The following is a 10,984-nucleotide window of genomic DNA, read 5'->3' on the forward strand; positions in this document are numbered from 1 at the left end:
ATTACTGAAATTTAGTATTAAGTCTTCTTCATACATGAAAGGAAACTAATTATTCCATTTTACTTAAATACAACATGTGGTGGCGGATATAACAAGTTCGGCCTGGCCGAACTTAACGCCGTTCTTACTTGTTTATGATATAATTTCTATTCCACCGCATTGTCGTCCGTTGAGATTATTTGAAACTGATCTCTTACTGCAAATTATTAAAAGTCTATTGGACAAAAAATATTTTTCTGTCGTATTTTCATCTTTTGTTCAATAAAATCAGGATTATTGTGCTTGAGGTCAATGTTTACATTTTATTACATTGAATTTCATCTTCAGGGATTTTTCTGTCGATTACTCTTTGAATAAAACCAGAAGAAACGTCATAGAAACCCACAACAATTGTATTTTTGGAAGTACTTTCAATGGATGCACATTTCTAGAAATATTCTTCTTCGGTAAAGGGCTTTGTGACAACGAACGAAATAAAAAAATGATCGAAAACAGACTCTTCTTCGTCAAAATCTCAACAAGTATCAGTCAGCTTTGCTGGCAGGTATATACCTGAGCCTGTGTGAATTGAAACTTTTATCTATGGACAGATCTAATAGCGGCTACACAACCAAAATCCTTTATTACGATTTTCAGAATTTTATAGCCATTTTCGGACGTATGAAATTGCCAACAAACAAGTAAAAAAGTATCAGACGGCTTTGCCGACAGTGATATAGCCTCAGCCTGTGTGAATCGAAATACCTTTTTCCCAAATAAAAAATCTTATATATTTCAGGGTTTTCAAAATGTTGGCCGTATGTACCGACAAAAATTTTCGGGGATGTCGATAGATTGGGCTTTTTTTATCACACTAGCCTGCGAAAAACATAATATAGATATATTCGGTAACATATTCGGTTCGAGCCCTCCAGCCAGTTCATATGGTGCAATAGGGGTTTCTTACAACTTTCGGGCTGTTTTCTCAATAAGTATGGACTTGCCCTGAAAAACTTTTACTGCCGTAATTGAGGCAGCAAATGCAAGTTGCTTCAACAAAAATCAAAGTGATTCGAGAGCAGGTCTTAAAGTGAATTTATCCAAAACTTTGTGTGCGAGGTACCCGAAGGCGTGGAGGAATATAGTGCATAATCGAACATGACCTTTATCTGGTAGATATATTAGGATGTGTAAAGTATGGACTAAATCGGTCACTCCCTTCAAGAGTTATCGTGCGAACAATTTTTCCGAACATTTTTGAACTTTTGTGGGGGAGGTACAGAAAGGAGTGGACAGATATAACCCATCTTCGAACTTAAACTAAGTTTGGACAAAATATTGCGAAAGCCAAATTTTGGACCAAATCGGTTCATCCGTCGAGAGTTATCGTGCGCACCAGCCAGACGGACGGACATTGCTAAATCGACTCCAAATTGCCTGCAACACATTTCGTCCAAACATACTTGGGGTCTAAAACCATTATTTCGAGGAGGCACATTTTGCCCGTATGAAAGTGTATATGGTAAAATTCAAATTTCCTTTACAATTCCATCGAGAAAAAAATTAAAAAAATTTTGACAAGCACATTCACGATTTTTGTAACATGGGTTAAGAAAAAAATCGTGGTTTCAAATATGTTCGCGTTCACAAAATTGGATGCTGCGCCCAAAAGTTATGGGGGGTTTTATTCCCTTATAAAGAAAAAATATTTAAAAATTCCCTTTGTGGTGCAATACCAAAATGTATATATAAATCGGTAACAACATTTAATATCTATCCGTAGACGCCTAAATATTAGCTAAATTTATTTTCATTTTCGCGGAAAATCAAAAAATAATGAAGGAATCTTGGAGTAAATTTTATTTATTCTTACTCAGAGTCCATAAAAATCTCTAAAAAATAAATTAAAAATACGTACAGAATCTTGACAATGTCCAGAAAAATGTGAGACCAAAATTTTATTGATTAGGATTTTAAATTGCATATTGCAGCTACAACAAAAGACAAAAGTTTATTGTTGGAACATTATTTCAAGAATATATTTTTTGGTTTAATACGAAAAATTTGAGAAAATTTTTTGGAGTTATTCTACTATTTCGCTAAATTTCCTAACAAAACCTGAATTATTTTGCTAAAACCTCTTCAAGGAAAATAGTTTATCATCGTGAAAGTATATTTGCATAGTGTGATAAGCAATAGAATTAGGAAATAAAGAGTGATATTGATATTACAATCAAAGAAAAAACATAAAAGTTAAAAACTGTATAACGCGCGAAATAGTTAAAATCAGTTGAGGCGCATGTGCTTTTCGCATAGAGCGAGTGCATCTCTGTCAATATGTTTGCATTTTTCCATGTTTCATTTAACCGCAAAAGTGTGCCATCAGTTGCATCTTACTTCACCAAAATGTTTCATGTGGGTAAAAATAACGCGATGTTCATATGATTATAAGGCGCATCCGATTTCAGTGACCCCCTGTTAAAAATACGTCAATAAGACAAATTTTATACAGATTCTTCAAGAACCGCGGATGTGCTACCTGATTCTATTTTTGGTTAAATACGAATACTACTCCCGAATCTCTGAAATTCATGACACACCTTTTTGACAAATATTATAATCGTGCATAAAGGATTCCATTTATGTAAAAAAATTTAAGGGCAATCGCGGTTAAGTATGCGGATTAGTCAAAATAAAATTTTGCTTATTTTCCTATTTTCAGGATATCTATATCAGCGGTTTTAGTGGATGGATTCGATCGCGGTAGGGCTCATTGAATCCGGCGCGGAAAAAAACTAAAATCACGCGGGGTTCAAGGGTACCTGAGTCATAGTTGTAAATTTTGAAGCCAAAAAATAGGTTTTTAAAGAAAAATTACGCACCAAAAATTCGACTTTGGACTCCTATTACTAGGGAGCTGTGGGGAGCACACTCATGAGATATACATCAAACGACGTGGAATCACGAGTTCTACAATCCAATAAATAGATTAGGTCATTATCTGCTTGCGCCCTCCAATTATAAGAAAAATTCAAAAAACCCCGATTTCAAAACTTCAAACTGTCAGCATCGATTTAAGAGGGATGCACTGTATATATCGAGAAGTCACACATTAGCATCATGTTGCCCAAGGGGTATTCTTCAATCCTTTCTTTGAGCTCAGGTCTGAATTTTCCCTCGTTTGACCAGAAATCAAGAAAAAACACAAAAAGCTTGCTAACTTCAACACATTTTTACCCATTTTTTTTATATTACCACCAACTCAGCTTCCACGAAAATTATTTGTTATGGTCCACATTAAAAGATCGTGGCTAAAACACTTCAGTTCATGTAAATATATTCATATTTTATAAAATATATTAACAGTTCGCGACTTATTAAATGGTGAACCTCAACTTCAACGATTGTAAAACATTTTTGAATATTACCATATACCCTCGTTAGCATAAATGCTGAGGGTATTAATATGGATTTGAATCATTGATCGCAAGTGTTGCGGAAGAGGTAAACTGAAGAAATGGTCCGGATCTGACCGACATAGTTCATTTCGGAAGTAGATCTAATTTTGAGAGTCATTCTTTTTAAAAGATATTGCTTTTAAAAGATACTTAAGTTCGTCGCAGTATAATTTCCAGTTTTTGGACCATTATGTCAGGAAATAGGGACTTGCCCAGGAAAAACATAAGAACGCTTCAACCACAAGGAATACCTTCAGTAAAAGTTTCTAAGGATCCTTGAACAGACCTCACTGCTACAACATTTTCTTTAGTCCCGTTACGATAGGACTTGCTGTTTCCAAACATAATCGTGAAAACCTAAAAAAACCGTAAAAATGTGAATTTTGACCGCGATTTATTTGAAAATCCCTCCGGCGACTTTTTTGTTATTTGATTTTTCTCAACTATGAACATTGTAGTTTCAGAATCCGCAAAAACTTCCAAGGTGTAAGTACCCTTCATTTAAAGATAGTTAAGGCGCTCCGTGAGATACAGTATCCACGTTGTTTGGATAATATACATACATACATTAGGGTTATGTGGATACATTATCCACGTTGTTTGCATCACGTAGAAAAATTATCCGCGTTGATTTCTTGACGTTGTTCGGTTGATGAAGATACATTATCCACGTTGTGCGGTTGATGTAGATAGAGTATCCACGATGTTTGGATAATGTAGATAAATTATTCACGTTCTTTGGTTGATGTACATATATTATCCACGTTGTTTGGATATTGTAGATAAATTATCTACTTAATGGAATTAATGTAGAAAAATTATCTACGTCGTTCGGTGATGTATCCACGTTGCTTGGATAATGTATATAAATTATCCACGTTGTTTGGAAATTATAAATACATTATCAACGTTGATCAGATAATGTAGATAAATTATCCTCGTTGTTTGGATAATGTAGGTAAATAATCCACGTTGTTTGCTTGATGTAGATAAATTATCCACGTTGTTTGCTTGATGTAGATGCATCCAATCAACGTGGATAAAATAGATATAGTATCCACATTGTTTGGTTGATGTAGATTCATTATACACGTTGATTGGATAATGTTGATAAATTAGCCATGTAATGGGATAACGTAGATAAATTATCCACGTTGTTTGCTTGATGTAGATAAATTATCCATGTAATGGGATAATGTAGATAAATTATCCACTTTGTTTGCTTGATGTAGATATATTATACACGTTAATTGGTTAATGTAGATAAATTATCCACGTTGTTTGGTTGATGTAGATGTATTATCCACGTTGCTTGGATAATGTAGATAACTTATCCACGTTGTTTAGTTGATGTAGATGTATTATCCACATTGATTGGATAATGTAGATAAATTATCCATGTAATGGGATAATGTAGATAAATTATCCACGTTGTTTGCTTGATGTAGATAAATTATCCATGTAATGGGATAACGTAGATAAATTATCCACGTTGATTGGATAATGTAGATAAATTATCCACGTTGATTGGATAATGTAGATAAATTATCCACGTTGTTTGCTTGATGTAGATATATTATACACGTTAATTGGTTAATGTAGATAAATTATCCACGTTGTTTGGTTGATGTAGATGAATTATCCACGTTGATTGGCTAATGTAGGTAACTTATCCACGTTGTTTGGTTGATGTAGATGTATTATCCACGTTGATTGGATAATGTAGATAAATCATCCACGTTGTTTAGTGGATGTAGATGTATTATCCACGTTGATTGGATAATGTCGATAAATTTTCCACATTGTTTGATTGATGTATATGTATTATCCACGCTTTGGTGGATGTGGATGCATTATCCACGTTTATTTGATAATGTAGATAAGTTATCCACGTTGATTGGATAAAATAGATAAATTATCCATTTTGATGGGATAATGTAGATAAATTATCCATTTTGATGGGATAATGTAGATAAATTATCCATGTTGATGGAATAATGTAGATAAATTATCCACGTTGTTTGGTTAATGTAGATAAATTATCCACGTTGTTCGTTTGATGTAGATGTATTATCCACATTAATTGGATAATGTAGATAAATTATCCACGTTGTTTGGTTGATGTAGATGTATTATCCACGTTGATTGGATAATGTAGATAAATTATCCACATTGTTTGGTGGATGTAGACACAATATAGACGTTGATTGGATAATGTAGATAAATTATCCACGTTGTTTGATTGATGTAGATGCATTATAAACGTTGAGTGATGTAGATACATTACCCACGTTGTTTGGATAATGAAGATAAATTATCCAATTATCACATATAATAAATTCAGAGAGATCAAAACGATCCTCAGGTAAAATATTTTGTAAGAGACATTTTTTTCTTCAAACCATTGGAGGTCAAGGGTTGTGTGCACTCCGGTGATGTAAAACTTACTAAGTTCTAGTTTGTTAGGAAACAAGTGCCCTGACAAGTATTCACACTTATTCGTTGTAAGGTCCGGTAAACTTCAGCCACGAAGAAAGATCATAGCCAGCAGCAATTTAAGCCAGTTGATAGCGTTTAGAGATTCACTAGGCCGATGGTTTCAAATATTGGTGGTGACATTCAAAGTGTTGCCCCAAAATCAAGTTATCTGGATAACATATAATGTCTTTGTTATATATCTATTTGAAAAATATTGTATATATAATACCTTGCATAAAAACGTTGTCTAGGGATTCATTCTATGTGTTTTCATTACAAAATTGGCAAATATTCGCCTTGATCCATCCCTGCCTTCTAATCACATTAACTGCAGCACATGTGTGTGCTTAGACCTTACCTTCGGAGTTCCAATGATGCAAAATGCTGTTACAATTTCTGTGGCAATTCTTGCAGAATTTCTCCCCCTGCACGAATTGGAAAAGAAGTTATACAAAATTTGATGCTATCTTGGTATCGACACTAATGATATTTGTCATGTATCACATGTTCGGAGGGATAGATGGATGGATGCTTGGTATTAAACTTCTTCCGTTTTGTGGTTAAAGTTCACATGTGTGTGTGTGTTTGAAGTGTTCCCCAATAACTCCAAGAAGAAGTAGGTATGTACTACCAAGCCCATAAGAAGAAACCAGGCTGAATGATTTGAAATACGTGTGCATAATATGTGGCCTATTGCAAAACAAGAGCAGGGGAGTATGTCAGTGAATGTATGCGTGCGTATATTTGAAACTTTGAATTGCGGTTTTTATCATTTTACTGCCAAATGATGCTTGTTGCTTGACAAACAATTTTGTGGCATTAACATCAATGTTTTGTTGATGCTTCTCCGTGCCGTTTTTTTTGTTTTGTTGTTGTTGCCATGGGTTACACATTTTCACATGGATACCAAGAAGATTTTGGTGATATTCATCTTGCCATTTTTCACATATTCATTCCTTCCTTCATTCATTGGTTATGTTCTTTCCTTTGGGTTGATACTTTTGCCAAGTTAAAATGTTTAGGTTAAATCAAAATCTTATCACCTTCTGTGTCGGTAATTGCCTATTTGTGTTTTGAGAGAAAATGTTGACATTGACATTGCAAACATCAATAAAAACCGTTGCAAGAGGAAATGTGTAGGGGGATCTATGTCACAGGGAATGCAATGAAAAATGATATATTAATGTAAGCACCCACAAAGTAGGCAATGGTTTTGTAACATTATGACCCAGAGGTCGTATAAGTAATATTAATGACAAAATGTTATGGAGATGGGAATGACAGCATTTAAGCCCGTAACTCTTTATGTTTGGAAATATTTAGTGCTTGAAAAAGTAGGCTTACCAATTCCAAGTATTATAGCTCAAAATTAGGATTCCTAATTTCTGTAAAATCCGAATTATAAGAAGCTCGATTGTTGCTTGAAAAAGTGTTCCTAACGCTTGAAGAAAAAACAAAACATTTTGAAATCCATGATTATAGCTCGCTTAGTTCTCAATCGATCACTCTCCCCTCACTTTCAGTATCATAGCTCTATCTTATGTGTATTAATACTGGTCCATTCGGATCGCACAATTGTAAACTAACTACCATGACTACCAAACGGGAAATGTTGCCTTCTTTTCCATTCACAACTAAAATATCCTTAAGGAGGACATGATAATATATTTATAATTAATTTCTTTAACTTTTACTTTACCGGCGGAAATTCTTTACCTTGACAAATAAATAACATGCCACTTCCTGAATGGAAAATCTCTCTATGAATTGTTTCAACATTTTAAATGAAATTCTTTTTTGTGTTGTTCCATCCTTGGATTGCAATACTGAACAGGCAAACATATATACCTACAGGATATCCTTTATTATATTGAAATAGCAAAATAAATTTTCCAACCAATATATTTGTAAAAGGTAAAATTTATTTTCAATTCTTTCCGCACATAAATTTTCCCCAAAGCCTTAGCCCTAGGCACTTCAGAGACAATGTAAGTGTTTAGAATACAAGGCGTCCTTGTCAAAAGTTGCCCAAAAGGAATAGTTACTGCAGCTGCCAAAGCATATTTATCATTTATCAGTAGGTTCTCTTCCTTGATAGACGCACAAATACACACATACCTACCTACCTGTTCATGTGTTCTACGAATCATCCTTTACATTTAAAACAAAAATATTCAAAAGGAAGATAAATATATGACCAATACATTAGTTGAATAAATTCAATGTTTAGAGAGTCCTTTCATTATGTACTTAAATGGCAGGACTCTAACTCACAACTACACACATACATACATATGCATTCATAATCACAAATGTTATAACTTACCTTGCACACAAGTCAATGCCTCAACGGGTGTGTGTGTGTGTTTATCCATTTCGACATCCTTAAGCAAGACGAAAGGACAATTTTAGCATTTTGCCTTTCAACCATTAATATATCAAAATCAATTCATATTAGCCATATATCCGTTTGCATGCATTTACGATTACAAACTGCAATATTTTGAGGCTTTATTGTCCTTTTGCCTTGCCATTCATTCATTCATAATCATGGCAAGATTTATGATTTTGAGACATATAACCTTGCCAAATGGCCAATGCTACTACTCCCTCTTCCATCCATTCAAGATGCATTCATTTATTCTTTCCCCAAACCAAGCAACAATTTCAAATCTCAAGTGTTTTGCTTGGCTTCATGTCCTTGCATTCTTTGTTATTATTCTTGTTGTTGTTGCTGCATGGGTTTGCTCTATATGTCATCGTCTCAATCTGATTGATTTAGAATTCAATTGAAATTGCATGAAATATGTTGTTGATGTTGGGTGCTGCTGCCACTACTTCTCCTCTACACTATCTGCGTAGGAGTCTTCCCATTGGTTCTGCGTGTGGAGTATGTGTTTTGAGAATCCTTTTGCAAAATTTGCATTTTCAAGTGTATGCGTGTGTGTGCAATTGTCATCTTGCAGTTTACAGGCGGATGAAAAGTAGTATAAGCAAGGATAACAAAGAAAACAGAGACGTTTATCGATTGGCTTAAAGGTGGGATTTAATTGATGTTGAGAGTATATCTAATGGAGTCAAATGTGGCTTGTCAAGACAAAAGATATTTGATTAGAGTCAAAAAAGGATATGACTAGAGTCAAAATGGTTTTGAGGAAAGTCGAAATGGTTTAGAGGACAATCGAAAGAGGTTTGACTGGAGTCAAAAATGTTTTTGACTAGATCCAGAATAGGTTTTGACAAGAGTCAAAAGGATATTTACTACAGTCAAAAGCGTTTTAACTACAGTCAAAACTTTTTTGATTATTGTCTAAAGTGGTTTCGACTAGAGCAAAAAGTGTTTTAACTAGATTCAGAAGAGGTTTTAAATAGAGTCAAAGGATTTTGACTGGAGTCAAAAGGGGTTTTACTAGAGTTAACAGGGTTATGACAAGAGTCAAGCGGATTTTGAGTACAGTCAAAAGGGTTATGGCTAGATTCAAAAGATTTTTAATGTGAGTCAAAAGGGGTTAGACATGAGTCAAAAGTGTTCTGAATAGAGTCAAAAGGTTATTAACTACAGTCGTTAAAGTTTTGACTGGAGCCAAAAGAGATTTGACTAAAGTCAAAATAGTTTTGACTAGAGTCAAAGCAGTTTTGGGTGGAGATAAAATAGTTTTGAGTGGAGATAAAAGAGCTTTGACCAACGCCGACAGAGTTTTGACTAGAGTCAAAAGGGGTTTTTATAAAGTCAAAAGGGTTTTGACTAGAATCAAAATGGTGTTGACTAAAGTCAAAGGAGTTTTGACTAAAGTCAAAATGGGGTTAACTAGAGTAAAAAGAGTTTTGACTAAAGTCAAAATGGATTTGACTAGAGTCAAAAGAGGTTTGACTAGAGTCAAAAGAGGTTTGACTAGAGTCAAAAGAAGTTTGACTAGAGTCAAAAGAGGTTTGACTAGAGTCAAAAGAGGTTTGACTAGAGTCAAAAGAGTTTTGGCTGGAGTCAAAAGGGTGTTGACTAAATCAAAATGGGTTTGACTAGAGTCAAAATTGTTTTGACTAGAGTCAAAGAAGTTTTGAGTGAGTCAAAAGAGGTTTGACTAGAGTTAAAAGAGTTTTGACTAGAGTCAAAAGGGTTTGGCTAGAGTCAAAAGAGTTTTGACTAGAGTCAAAAGAGTATTGACTAGAGTCAAAAGAGTTTTGACTAGAGTCAAAAGAGTATTGACTAGAGTCAAAAGAGTTTTGACTAGAGTCAAAGGGGTTTTGACTAAAGTAAAAATGGGTTTGACTAGAAACAAAAGAGTTTTGGCTAGAGTTAAAAGGGTGTTGACTAATGTCAAAATAGTTTTGACTAGAGTCAAAAGGGTTTTGACTAAAGCCAAAATGGGTTTGACTACAGTCAAAATGGATTTGATTAGAGTCAAAAGAGTTTTGACTAGAGTCAAAAGTGTTTTGACTAGAGTCAAACGTGTTTTGACTAGAGTCAAACGTGTTTTGAGTAGAGTCAAAAGGGTTTTGACAAAAGTCAAAATGGGTTTGACTAGAGTGAAAAGAGTCTTGAATAAGGTCAAAATAGTTTTAGCTAGAATCAAAAGGGTATTGACTAAAGTAAAAATGGGTTTGACTAGAGTCAAAAGAGTTTTGGCTAGAGTTAAAAGGGTGTTGACTAAAGTGAAAATAGTTTTGACTAGAGTCAAAAGGGTTTTGACAAAAGTCAAAATGGGTTTGACTAGAGTGAAAAGAGTTTTGACTAGGGTCAAAATAGTTTTGGCTAGAGTCAAAAGGGTGTTGACTAAAGTCAAAGGAGTTTTGACTAGAGTCAAAAGAGTTTAGACTAAAGTCAAAATCGGTTTGACTAGAGTCAAAAGAGTTTTGACGAAAGTCGAAACTCCTTTGACTTTATTCAACTCCCTTTTGACTCTAGTCAAAACTATTTTGACCCTAGTCAAAACTCTTTTCACTCTAGTCAAACCCATTTTGAGTTTTGAGTGGAGTCAAAGGAGGTTTGACTAGAGTCAAAAGGGTTTTGACTAGAGTCAAAAGGGTTTGGCTAGAGTCAAAAGTGTTTTGACTAGAGTCAAACGTGTTTT

This window comes from Musca autumnalis, unplaced genomic scaffold (assembly GCF_047663935.1).
Source record: "Musca autumnalis isolate F117 unplaced genomic scaffold, ASM4766393v1 scaffold_3, whole genome shotgun sequence".
Classification (NCBI taxonomy): Eukaryota; Metazoa; Arthropoda; class Insecta; order Diptera; family Muscidae; genus Musca; species Musca autumnalis.